The following is a 12129-nucleotide window of genomic DNA, read 5'->3' on the forward strand; positions in this document are numbered from 1 at the left end:
ATGTCATTGTCACTGCAGTGCTAAGAATCATCCACCACCTAAATAAAAAGCAGGCTAAAAAGGTATGTAGAGAAACAGATGGACTACAGTCAGTAATTGTAAAACTTCAAAGTGCTTCTGTTTGGTGAGTGGACCTGATAAAATGCACAGTGAGTGTAGAAACAAGGAAGTGGTCATAATGTTATGTCTAACCGTTGTATATTGGACTTTTAAAAAGGAGACATAAGTAAGAGTAAAAGTTATTTCAGCTGCATTACTAATTAGTGTGAATATCAAAGTTAAAAACATGTTAGCTGGTGCTATATGTTTAATAAATACACAAAAACTAAAATTAAATAGCAGATCTAAGAAGCTTTGTAGGTCATTCTTTTATTAGGATTGCAAATCAGACTTAAAAAAATACCTACTAAGCTTTGCGATTTCTGCAAATGTCTACATTGCTTTTTTATGTCACAGCCATAATGCGTAATGGTCACATTTGTAACCTGAGATTTCCCCAAAGATTTTACAACATCACAGCTGTAAAGCAGAAAACAGCATAAAAGACATGGGATAGGAGAGGTCGATAAAACAAGTTAACTCCGGGTCACTCTTTGATTAATAATGGAAACAGTGAAGGATGCAGCTGTGTGCTTTCTGCAGATGTTCATAGGATGTTAGATTCTCACATTTGTAACACAAGATGGTCAGATTTACACTAGTTTTTCCTCAATATTATGATCAAATTAGTCTTTAAAAACATTACCAGCTAGTCTAACTTGATGCAGTGTGTTCAGTAAGCAAAAAACACAGACAGTGCACATGCGACTTTCAGAATATTTGTCATGTCAGTTTTCCATTCTCCAGTAATGCCAAGTTAAAAAAACAAACACTCACATATACACACACATACAAACAGCTGGTCAGGCCTGATGCAATCTGATGAATAAACATAAAACACCACGTGACCAGCCTCAGACAAAATGTTCAGTCCGTGAATTGTTATTTGTGGATCATTTTATGATTAATGTTCATAAACTATGCAGCTGTGTGATTTTAGCAAATGTCTATTGGACTGGTGTATCTGTAACCCTAGATTTGTCTTAACAATGATACTAGTGTATTTAAAAATACATGCACAGCTGGTCTAACATGATCTGTAAAACAAACTCTATAACCCTCTTATTTCTGCTGGGTGAAAATCTAAAAAAAACAATGCTATATAATCACAGATAGAATGAAACCCTGAATAAATTGGTAGAAACACTAGTGCTGAGACAGTGCAGGTGCGGTGAGTAACATAATGAGTCTATGTGTTTGTTTAGAGGGAAGGGTAAATGCCTGATCACATGAAAAATATGACTTCTATCTTATTGGAGGTGGTCTCTTTCATGATGACAAAGCCCTCATTAACAGGGTAGAAGGGCTCAGTAAATAGTTTGATGAGTGATAATGATGCAAACAAATTAACAGATGAACAAACAAACAAATTAATAGATGAACAAACTTTGCCAAACAACAAAATGTTCTTGTGAACCAACACAATTAACACAAAAAGTTTTCTCTTTTATACATTTTGTCTCCTATACGTATTAGTAATATCTGCATAAACATCTATAAAATATCAGTTTGTTTGATTATTAAAAAAAATTATTTAAGTCAGGTCAGTGGTATTACAGTTCTTCCTAAAGATGTTTAATGGGATTCCAGCCCACTGGAGCTCCTACACATCAAACATGTCAAACAATGCCTTTATGGATGTTACTTTTTTTTGGATCGTACCACACGGGCCAGCCTTCGCTCCCCATGTGCATCAATGAGCCTTGGCCACCCATGACCCTGTCGCCGGTTTACCACTGTTCCTTCCTTGGACCACTGTTGATAGATACTGACCACAGCAGACTGGGAACACCCCACAAGAGCTGCAGTTTTGGAAATGCTCTGACCCAGTCATCTAGCCAGCACAGTTCAGCCCTTGTCATACTGGCTCAAATCCTTACGCTTGCCCAACACATCAACATTGAGGATAAAATGTTCACTTGCTGCCTGATATATCCCACCCACTAACAGGTACCATGATGAAGAGATAATCAGTGATATTCACTTCACCAGTCAGTGGTCATAAATCCACAATGCTGGATGTGTGCAAATGCTGGATAGTCTGTGTGTGAACCATAGAACCATCAACACACTGAGGTTTTATATTCTGTAATCTTGTAAACAAACACACTTTACTATGTTCATAGGATGTTTGTGTAAATTGTGCATTGCACTGTTTCATCATGTTAATCGTTTTGCAGTACACACATGATTCCACATTTGTGTGTATGTAAGCTCCTGGAACACTGTAATTGTCATTCAGGGATTAATAAAGTGTTATCTGATCTGATCTGATCTTATCTATAGACAATAAGTGGTACATTATGAAGCGACACAGTGGTGCAGTGGGTAGCGCTGTCTCTTTACAGCAACAGGGGTCTGGAATTGATTCCCCGGCCATGCAGCCAGGGTCCTTTCTGTGTGGAGTTTGAATGTTCTTTTTGTGTGGGTTTCCTCCGGGTGCTCCAGTTTCCTCTCACAAGTTCAAAGACATGCAGTCAGGCCAACTGGAGATATAAAAAATTGGAGTGTGTGTCTGATTTTTGATGGACCCCTCCTGGGTGTTTCCTACCTTTCACCCATTGAATCAGCACTCCTGGAGTTTTAAGGGTCTTGCTCAAGAGCCCAACCGCGGTCGCATGGCAGAGCCGGATTGGAAAGCACAACCTTTTAATTAATCCACCCACTCCACTACCACTGTCTTTGATGAATAAATGGTAAATTATTGAGGCTTTACATATGAATAATTTCATAACCTTTCTGTTATGAAGTCTTTACTTGAACCCACATTATTCTGTAGAATTTACTAAAACTAAAAGCACACTCAGTGCAATACATGGCTACCAGTGAAAATAAACTAATGGATTCAAACTAACAATAAATAAAATCTGATTACTCCATTAAGTTTCTGTTTGACTAAGTTTATAACAGGAGTCCAAATCTAAAGTGTTTATTGTGTACTTGACCTTAAAACTCAGTTAGCTCCTTTCAACAATGAGTTTTTTTTTTGTATAATGTGGGATCCACTTTACTATTTCGCTAAACATTTACTTATGACTTAATGGTCCTTGACAGCTCACATTGCATTCAAGAGCACACTCTTCTTAACCTAGGGGGCCTCAGTGAGCCTACAGAGGGGTCCTGTTACATTTATTAAAAAGTGCAGAAGTGAACGGACAGCAACTAAAAAAGATTCAGATTTAGATGTTGATGCAGATCCTGCATAAGTAGGTGATGAAGCTCCACCACCAGTTCACCAGAAGTAAACCCACTACATCAACCAAAATCAGAAAAAGGCATATTTACCTTCATCATGGATTCATATAATTTCCCATGAGTGAGAACACAATTCCTTTTGTCATCCTTGCTAAAAGTATAAGAATAGTATCATAACCCGTGTCAAGGGGGTCCCAGAAAAATTGTTTGAACACAAGGGGGTCTATGAAAAAAAGGACTAGAACCTCTGCTCTAGACCCTTTATTAAAATTCATTGTTCAATAGTTACATTTAGTTGTTATTTAATCTAATTCTAAAATTCTGTCAACTGTCCAATCCACTGCACCAGCCTACTGCATGGGACCAGACTCGTACTTCTATTTTTTACAACTAGGGCCAATCCACCTACTGTCATGTGTTTTGAAAGTGTGAGAAGTTGTTTATTTATTAGGATTTTAACATTTTGTTTAACACACATTGGTTACATTCATAACAGAAACGGTAGTTACTGGTTACACAAGATTCATCAGTTCAAGTTTTTAATGTTAAACACAGTCATGGACAATTTTGTATCTCTCGGAGGAAACCCCTGCAGACATAGGGAGAACATGAAAACTCCACAAGGAAAGGACCCGGATCCCTTGCTACCCACCAAGCCAACGTGCCACCCAAAGCCAAAGTAGACATGGATATAAAGTCAAACACACAGGCCTGGGATGGTGGAGCTGTGTGATACCCATACTACCTGCAGCATTAGTGTGGCACTCATTAATTTTATTTGGATGTAGTAGGAACATTTACATTTGCAGCATTTAGCAGATGCTTTTATCCAAAGTGTACTTTGACAGTATTCAATCTAAACAACTGAGGGTTAAGGGCCTTGCTTAGGGACCCAAGAGTGGCAACCTGGCAGTAATGGGGCTTGAACCAGCAACCTTCTGATTACTAGTCCAGTACCCTAACCACTAGGCTACAACTGCCCAAAACCAAAGCTAGGAAATGACTTTTAGTGTCTGTTACTAAACTAAACATCGATGTGGTGACTTTAAAACATCTGAAACTTGGATCTACATAACAGCTTCTAACTGCAGCTTAAAACACTGCAAAACCCTGTGTCTGTGTACACACAGTGGAAGTCTTTTGCTGATCAGCACTTATCCACAAGGCAGCTCTATACTTGGCTAGAGGACACATGCGTTTACTAACATGCACACAGAACTTTGGTATGCTAGAGTTTATGCACGCATGGACATTTAATAGCTCGGCACATGCGCTGGGAAAACGGAACTGACCAAGTGTACGCTACATTAGATTTAATGGTTGCTCTTCTGGGACACTACTGTTTCTGTGTGAATAACTGAACTCGCCATTTTGTGTTGAAAATATGTGGCAGAATAATCCATGCATCAAATCATGGAGCCTGTGAGATGTTAGATGTATTTAGAACTGCTAATACTGGCAGAGAGTGTGTTTTAAATCATTTTTTAAATGCCAGGAATGAGGTGCTCAGGTAGCCTGTTAGACTAGCCCACCATCTTAAAGATCCAGGATGCTTTTCCTATTTCCTTTTAGCTGGATGTGCACATGTACACAACCACAGTAAGAAAATCTGATCTTTCATGGCAGTGGTTTTCAACCAGAGGGCCACAGCTCATTAGGGGGAAGAGTAAAAAATAATCACACATGATGGAATGGGATGTAAAATAAAACTGTTTTACCCCACCTATTTGATTCTCCCATCTCAATGATGCAAAGGTCAACACATGGGGACTACAAATGATCATGAGTTGTTGATGCAGATCCCGCTGAAGTAGATCAAGGTGAGGAGACAATACAATACATTGTGTCATAGTTGCTGAAAGTGTAATAACACAAAGCAAATCAATGGGGGTCAGCAATAATGTATTTTTAACACAGGGTGGGGGTAGGGGGGAGCTGACAGAATGCGGACATGACTAGACATTGAGATGTGGACATGACTAGTGTTTATTAAAAACATATTTAAAGTTTAAATAAATGCTGAACTTGAACATTGCATATTTGCACATCTTCATACAACCATTCTCTCACTCAACATAAATCACTTCTGAAACTGAACTGGTATCTCCACACAGCACAGCCACCTTACATATTCATATTCACCAATAATTAATTTTATTATTTATCTTGAAATCCATACTTTAGATTGTACTGGTTATTGTGTAAATATCCATATGCTTATGTAAATATGTTTGCCTCTTTTTAAATATCCATATGCTTATGTAAATACTTTGCTTCTTCTTTTTATCTTTTGGAGAGTGTCTAACTAAATTTCGTTGTATGCAAGTATAATGACAATAAAGGTTCTTCTTCTTCTTCTTAACTACTTAAATATTAGTATTACAAATAGTTTGTGACATGTAGAACCATCCTAAAAGCATTTGCTCTAAATATATTAAACTTTTTTTATATTTAATTGTATTTTATTGCCATTTGCCATGTCCCAATACAATAGTGCTATTAGAAGAACCTGAGTGTTTATCAAGAGCTTCTGTATTTAACACTAATATGGAACAATGTGCACAGGAAATGCTCATCCTGGGAACTTCCAGTAATTAACACATTTTACTATCTGAACCTATAACCTGTGTCACATGATTCAACTTGCTAAAAAAGGCAACCATGTAGCTAAAATATAAACATACGATCTGCCAAAATGAATGAACCAACAAGCAAAATAATAAAACAAAAATATACATTTACATTAACATTTTCACATTTAGCAGACACTTTTATCCAAAGAGACAGTACTGTGACAGTATATTGTCTAAGCAACTGAGGGTTAAGGACCTTGCTCAAGGGCTCAACAGTGGCAACCTGGTAGAGGTGGGGCTTGAGCCAGCGATCTTTCGATTACTAGTCCAGTACCTTAACCACTAGGCTACAACAGCCCTATATAAAATATAACACAATAAAATGCTTACAGATTTAATTACTTGGAACAAAGGTTGTCTTGTTACAAAATAGTGAATGTATTTATGCTACACCATCAGTGTTTCCAAGAGGTGCCAGACTTTCCATGCTCCTTATCAAAAAATAAGTGGTCAGGAGGGAGAATTAATAAATATTGCTAATTCCAGGTGTGAACTATTGATTTTAAATATTGATCATTTTAAATAATGTAGAATGAATTTAGTAATATTATTTAAGGGAAAGTTTTTGCACTGTAGCTCTTTCTTTTCTCTCTTTGACCTACTCGCCACTAGAACAGCTTCTGCTAATTTTTTTTGGCTGACAGCGGATCATTCACATACAGTGTATCACAAAAGTGAGTACACCCCTCACATTTCTGCAGATATTTAAGTATATCTTTTCATGGGACAACACTGACAAAATGACACTTTGACACAATGAAAAGTAGTCTGTATGCAGCTTATATAACAGTGTAAATTTATTCTTCCCTCAAAATAACTCAATATACAGCCATTAATGTCTAAACCACCGGCAACAAAAGTGAGTACACCCCTTAGTGAAAGTTCCTGAAGTGTCAATATTTTGTGTGGCCACCATTATTTCCCAGAACTGCCTTAACTCTCCTGGGCATGGAGTTTACCAGAGCTTCACAGGTTGCCACTGGAATGCTTTTCCACTCCTCCATGACGACATCACGGAGCTGGCGGATATTCGAGACTTTGCGCTCCTCCACCTTCCACTTGAGGATGCCCCAAAGATGTTCTATTGGGTTTAGGTCTGGAGACATGCTTGGCCAGTCCATCACCTTTACCCTCAGCCTCTTCAATAAAGCAGTGGTTGTCTTAGAGGTGTGTTTGGGGTCATTATCATGCTGGAACACTGCCCTGCGACCCAGTTTCCGGAGGGAGGGGATCATGCTCTGCTTCAGTATTTCACAGTACATATTGGAGTTCATGTGTCCCTCAATGAAATGTAACTCCCCAACACCTGCTGCACTCATGCAGCCCCAGACCATGGCATTCCCACCACCATGCTTGACTGTAGGCATGACACACTTATCTTTGTACTCCTCACCTGATTGCCGCCACACATGCTTGAGACCATCTGAACCAAACAAATTAATCTTGGTCTCATCAGACCATAGGACATGGTTCCAGTAATCCATGTCCTTTGTTGACAAGTCTTCAGCAAACTGTTTGCGGGCTTTCTTGTGTAGAGACTTCAGAGGAGGCTTCCTTCTGGGGTGACAGCCATGCAGACCAATTTGATGTAGTGTGCGGCGTATGGTCTGAGCACTGACAGGCTGACCCCCCACCTTTTCAATCTCTGCAGCAATGCTGACAGCACTCCTGCGCCTATCTTTCAAAGACAGCAGTTGGATGTGACGCTGAGCACGTGCACTCAGCTTCTTTGGACGACCAACGCGAGGTCTGTTCTGAGTGGACCCTGCTCTTTTAAAATGCTGCATCATCTTGGCCACTGTGCTGCAGCTCAGTTTCAGGGTGTTGGCAATCTTCTTGTAGCCTTGGTCATCTTCATGTAGCGCAACAATTCGTCTTTTAAGATCCTCAGAGAGTTCTTTGCCATGAGGTGCCATGTTGGAACTTTCAGTGACCAGTATGAGAGAGTGTGAGAGCTGTACTATTAAATTGAACACACCTGCTCCCTATGCACACCTGAGACCTAGTAACACTAACAAATCACATGACATTTTGGAGGAAAAATGACAAGCAGTGCTCAATTTGGACATTTAGGGGTGTAGTCTCTTAGGGGTGTACTCACTTTTGTTGCCAGTGGTTTAGACATTAATGGCTGTATATTGAGTTATTTTGAGGGAAGAATAAATTTACACTGTTATATAAGCTGCACACAGACTACTTTTCATTGTGTCAAAGTGTCATTTTGTCAGTGTTGTCCCATGAAAAGATATACTTAAATATCTGCAGAAATGTGAGGGGTGTACTCACTTTTGTGATACACTGTATATGATTTGGCACAGATTTTATGGCTGGATGCCCTTGCTGTTGCAAACCTATTTATCCGGGCACTTAGAGTGCACTAATATGTGTCCCCACAATGGCTAGGTTTAAGTACTGCCATGCACTTTCTGTGAGCCCAGTCCCAGATTAGAACCCCTGAAATTTCTTCTAATAGAAATAAGGCCAATATTAGATATTACTTTTTAAAATATATTTAAATAGATTTAGAATCTGTAAATCTTGTTGTGTTTTAATGGAATATGTTACTAAATACATTTTAGACAGTATAGCCAATAATGCCTCTATACCTACCTAGTTATACCATAGTATAGTGTCCAAGCAAATTGGTAAGGATATATAGTAAACTGAGTGACCTGTATAGTACAGAAAGGCCTGAGTAAATCTGTACAGGAGCAGAAAGTGCAAAGGAGTGAAGGGTATAGTACAGAAAGGCCTGAGTAAATCTGTACAGGAGCAGAAAGTGCAAAGGAGTGAAGGGTGTAGAAAAGTGAAAGCCTCTCTAGTGACTAGCACACTCCACACCCCAGCAACAGCGGGTCTCTGGCTGGAATTTTCCATGGAGCATGTGGCACATTGAAGCGCTGAGCAGCATATATGCGTGCGCCTCTATTCTTCTTTAAAAGTGTTTGTTACATTAGCCCTGGCTGCTTCTGTCCCTGCACAGCTTACCTCCCCGCTCTCTTTCCCCTCTCCCCCTTTTCTGCATTTTTGTACGGCTTCCAGTGCCGATGTGCCCCGCAGTGCTGCCTGTAAGGACTTCCTGGTGCCCGACCAAATAAGGCTGATATCCCTGAGTAATTACACAAACTGACGGGTAAATCAGAAGTCTCAGGAATGGAGATTAATAAGAAACGATCTCTAAAATAACCCGACTGTTTTGTGTGTGTTGACAGTATTATTTATACCCCCTGAAATACCTTTCGCATTCAGCCTGGCAGTGCGCCAGTTCTATTCATATTTAGGGTATTTATACAGCGGACACGGCCAAGAATAATATTTAAAGCAAACTACACACGGAGGCATATAAAATATCTTCGAATGTATTTCCCCTCATGCTATAGACTTGCATTTGATCAGTGAGGGGGAAAACCATTTAAGAATTTATGGCACAATAAGGCCATTGAATGTTATTATTTTGCTTACATAGTCGTGGCTTTACAAACATGAATGTGCACAGTAGGACTGTGTAGGTACACAGTGGCTTATTATTCCACTAAAAAGGGGGGAGGGAGGGGTAATGCAATTAGTACTCCTTTCACTGAAGCATTGTTGAGGACATGGTGGATTGTGTATAATGGTTTAAGTAATCCAGCACATAAAGTGGTTTCTCGCTTTATCCAAAAATCTTTCTCCCCAGCTTGTTTTTTTAATCAGCACACTGATGTACGAGCACGCGCTGGCATCTCAGCTATGCTGGTTCAGAAAACCGAAACTGCACGTAGCTGCCAGCAGTTGTCTGCAAAGGTGTGCAGATTAGAAGTGCACAGAGAAAACAATGCACTTAAGAATTCAGGTTCGTTTAGCTCCATAATGCAATTCTGCAACCCTGTTTTTTTTGTGCGCTTTGATCAGCTGTTCTGGGCCCTAATCTAGGGAATTCTAACCTCAGGTTAAGGTTACATGGGAGGATTAAGGCTCGCAACACATGGAGGTGCGGAGGCACTTCTACACCTTGAGCTGTTTATTATCGTATGTTAACACGTGACCTGTTTTAGTCTGACATCTCCCAACCTTCAAAATAAGTTATAAAAATTACCACTGCTTTAAACTGAGAGAATAATAATCTTGCACAAGTGTTGACAGTAAATGTGGCCAAAATCTATTCATTTATCCTTTTATTCTTTCTACCTGCTTTATTATGACCAGATTCCAATGCCATCCCAAAAACACAGGACACAAAACCAAAATACACAATCAGCAAGGCCATCACAGGTCACCACTCACTCACTCATTAACTCTTAGCAATTAACTCTTAACAATTAGAGTAGTCAGTCTATCTTTTGCATGTTTTAGGAGTCAAGTACCAGTGGTACCAGTGCAATGCTGTACTGCAATGCACTGGTACCCTGTACAGGGCATATTCCTGACTTTTGCCCAGAGTTTGAGTAAGCTCTGACCTTGAGGACAACTCGGTGAATCAATAATATTAATACATGAATAAATAATAATAGTTAAATAAAAAATAACTTAAAATTTGTTTGGTCATTAACACAATAAAAACTATGTTATGAAGAAGAAAGTGTAAGACAGACCAAAACTCTACAGTACCAGTAGCTCCACACTGGGAGGAAACTTTTACCTGCTAAACAGAGTTAGTGATGATAATACCTTTTTTTGTTCAGATAATAAAAGCATTCAACAAGAAAAATGAGGCAAAATTCAATCAATTCAAATACTACTACTACTCCTACTAATAATAACAGTGATATGTAAATGCAAATAATTGCACCATCACCTGACTATTGGGGTGAGAGTACAAGTAATACAATGTTTTGGCATACCTTGGATACCATAACAAGCTCAAAATTTCATTTGAACCCCAAAGCAATTTAAACATGAAACTAAACAGCCTAAACTATACATAACTTGATTAGGGTCATGGTGGGTTTGGTTTCCACAAAATCACTGGGCTCAGTGCAGTGACACACCCTGGACAGGACGTCAACCCATCGTGGGACCCCGGATAACCCCCCACCCCCAGACACAGCCAATCATGTCTTTATGTAGACGCCCAACCGGCTAATAGCACCGCTGGGGATTCGAGTCCTGAATCACCACCCAAGCGCCTATTCATAATAGTTAATAATTATGAAAAACATGCAGGTATTTAACTTCACAGACAATGTATGTCTTTCAGTTTCTTCTGATCAGTGTAAGATCTGATGCAGTTTCATAATTGATTGAATTATAGTAACTGCTTCATTTTAAATTGGACAGCAGTGAGTTTAGTGCAGCTTGGAAACACTGGGCACAAGGCAGGAGTACACACTGAACAGGGTGCCAAGTCATCACACACCCATTTATTTACTTACTTCTGTAAGACCAAGTTACAAATTGTTTGTATGGACTGGACCTGGTGAGGTAGGTGGGTTGTCAAAATCCTCAAAGATATTATGATAAGTAGTATAGCTAAAACTCAGGTCAACATGACCGTTGTGCTGTGCAGCCTTCACACTACCTGATGTGCTAGTGCTATTTATACAACACCTTTGGTTTTAAGCAACCACCCCACTGTAAACTCTTACAATATAAAGAAATGTGAATCTACATGTACAGTTGGCCTTAGTGTCCATCTGTACTCTGACATTTAGACTGTAAACAATTAAGATGTTAATAAAATGCTGTAGATTTTTGTTATTCATATTTTTTTTACTAACTGGTCATTTTAAGGTGGTTCTGGTGCCACCTAGAAACCCTGTGCAAGACAGGAACACCCATGCATCACAGTACACCTGGGGGAAATTTACAGTGGCTAATCCACATCCTGCATGTTTTGAGAGGTGAGAGGAAATAAGAGTACCTGGAGATAATCTATGTCAGCACAAAAAAAACATGTAAAACTTTTTACAGACAGTGCCCTAGGGCAAGGATTGTACCCGGGTACTCAGGGCCTATTTTGGTGTGTGGCACCCACTCCAGCTGCACCATTGATGAGTTTGTTGCACAAAGGAATGGATAAATGTATTACCAGTCTAAATTAATAACTGGTGATATAAGATAATAATGAGCTTACTACCACTACCACACAGGTAGTAATTAGATCACTATTGTAATTTAAACAAACTTGATCAGTGATTCTTTGTAGCTTTAGTCAAATGACACATTATTATAAAAGGACATTGTCTGAGATTAAATAGAGTTGTAGTATTTTATCAGTGCAGGA

At 39.2% G+C, this 12129-nt stretch overlaps 1 protein-coding gene across 1 annotated transcript in view; it reads right to left on the reverse strand.

The window, feature by feature from the left end:
• The window catches only part of tgfb2 (transforming growth factor, beta 2), a 49249-nt gene that overhangs the window by 36388 nt on the left and 732 nt on the right, over positions 1-12129 (reverse strand). The window lies entirely within an intron of this gene.

The sequence above is a fragment of the Trichomycterus rosablanca genome, chromosome 3 (assembly GCF_030014385.1).
Source record: "Trichomycterus rosablanca isolate fTriRos1 chromosome 3, fTriRos1.hap1, whole genome shotgun sequence".
NCBI lineage: Eukaryota > Metazoa > Chordata > Actinopteri > Siluriformes > Trichomycteridae > Trichomycterus > Trichomycterus rosablanca.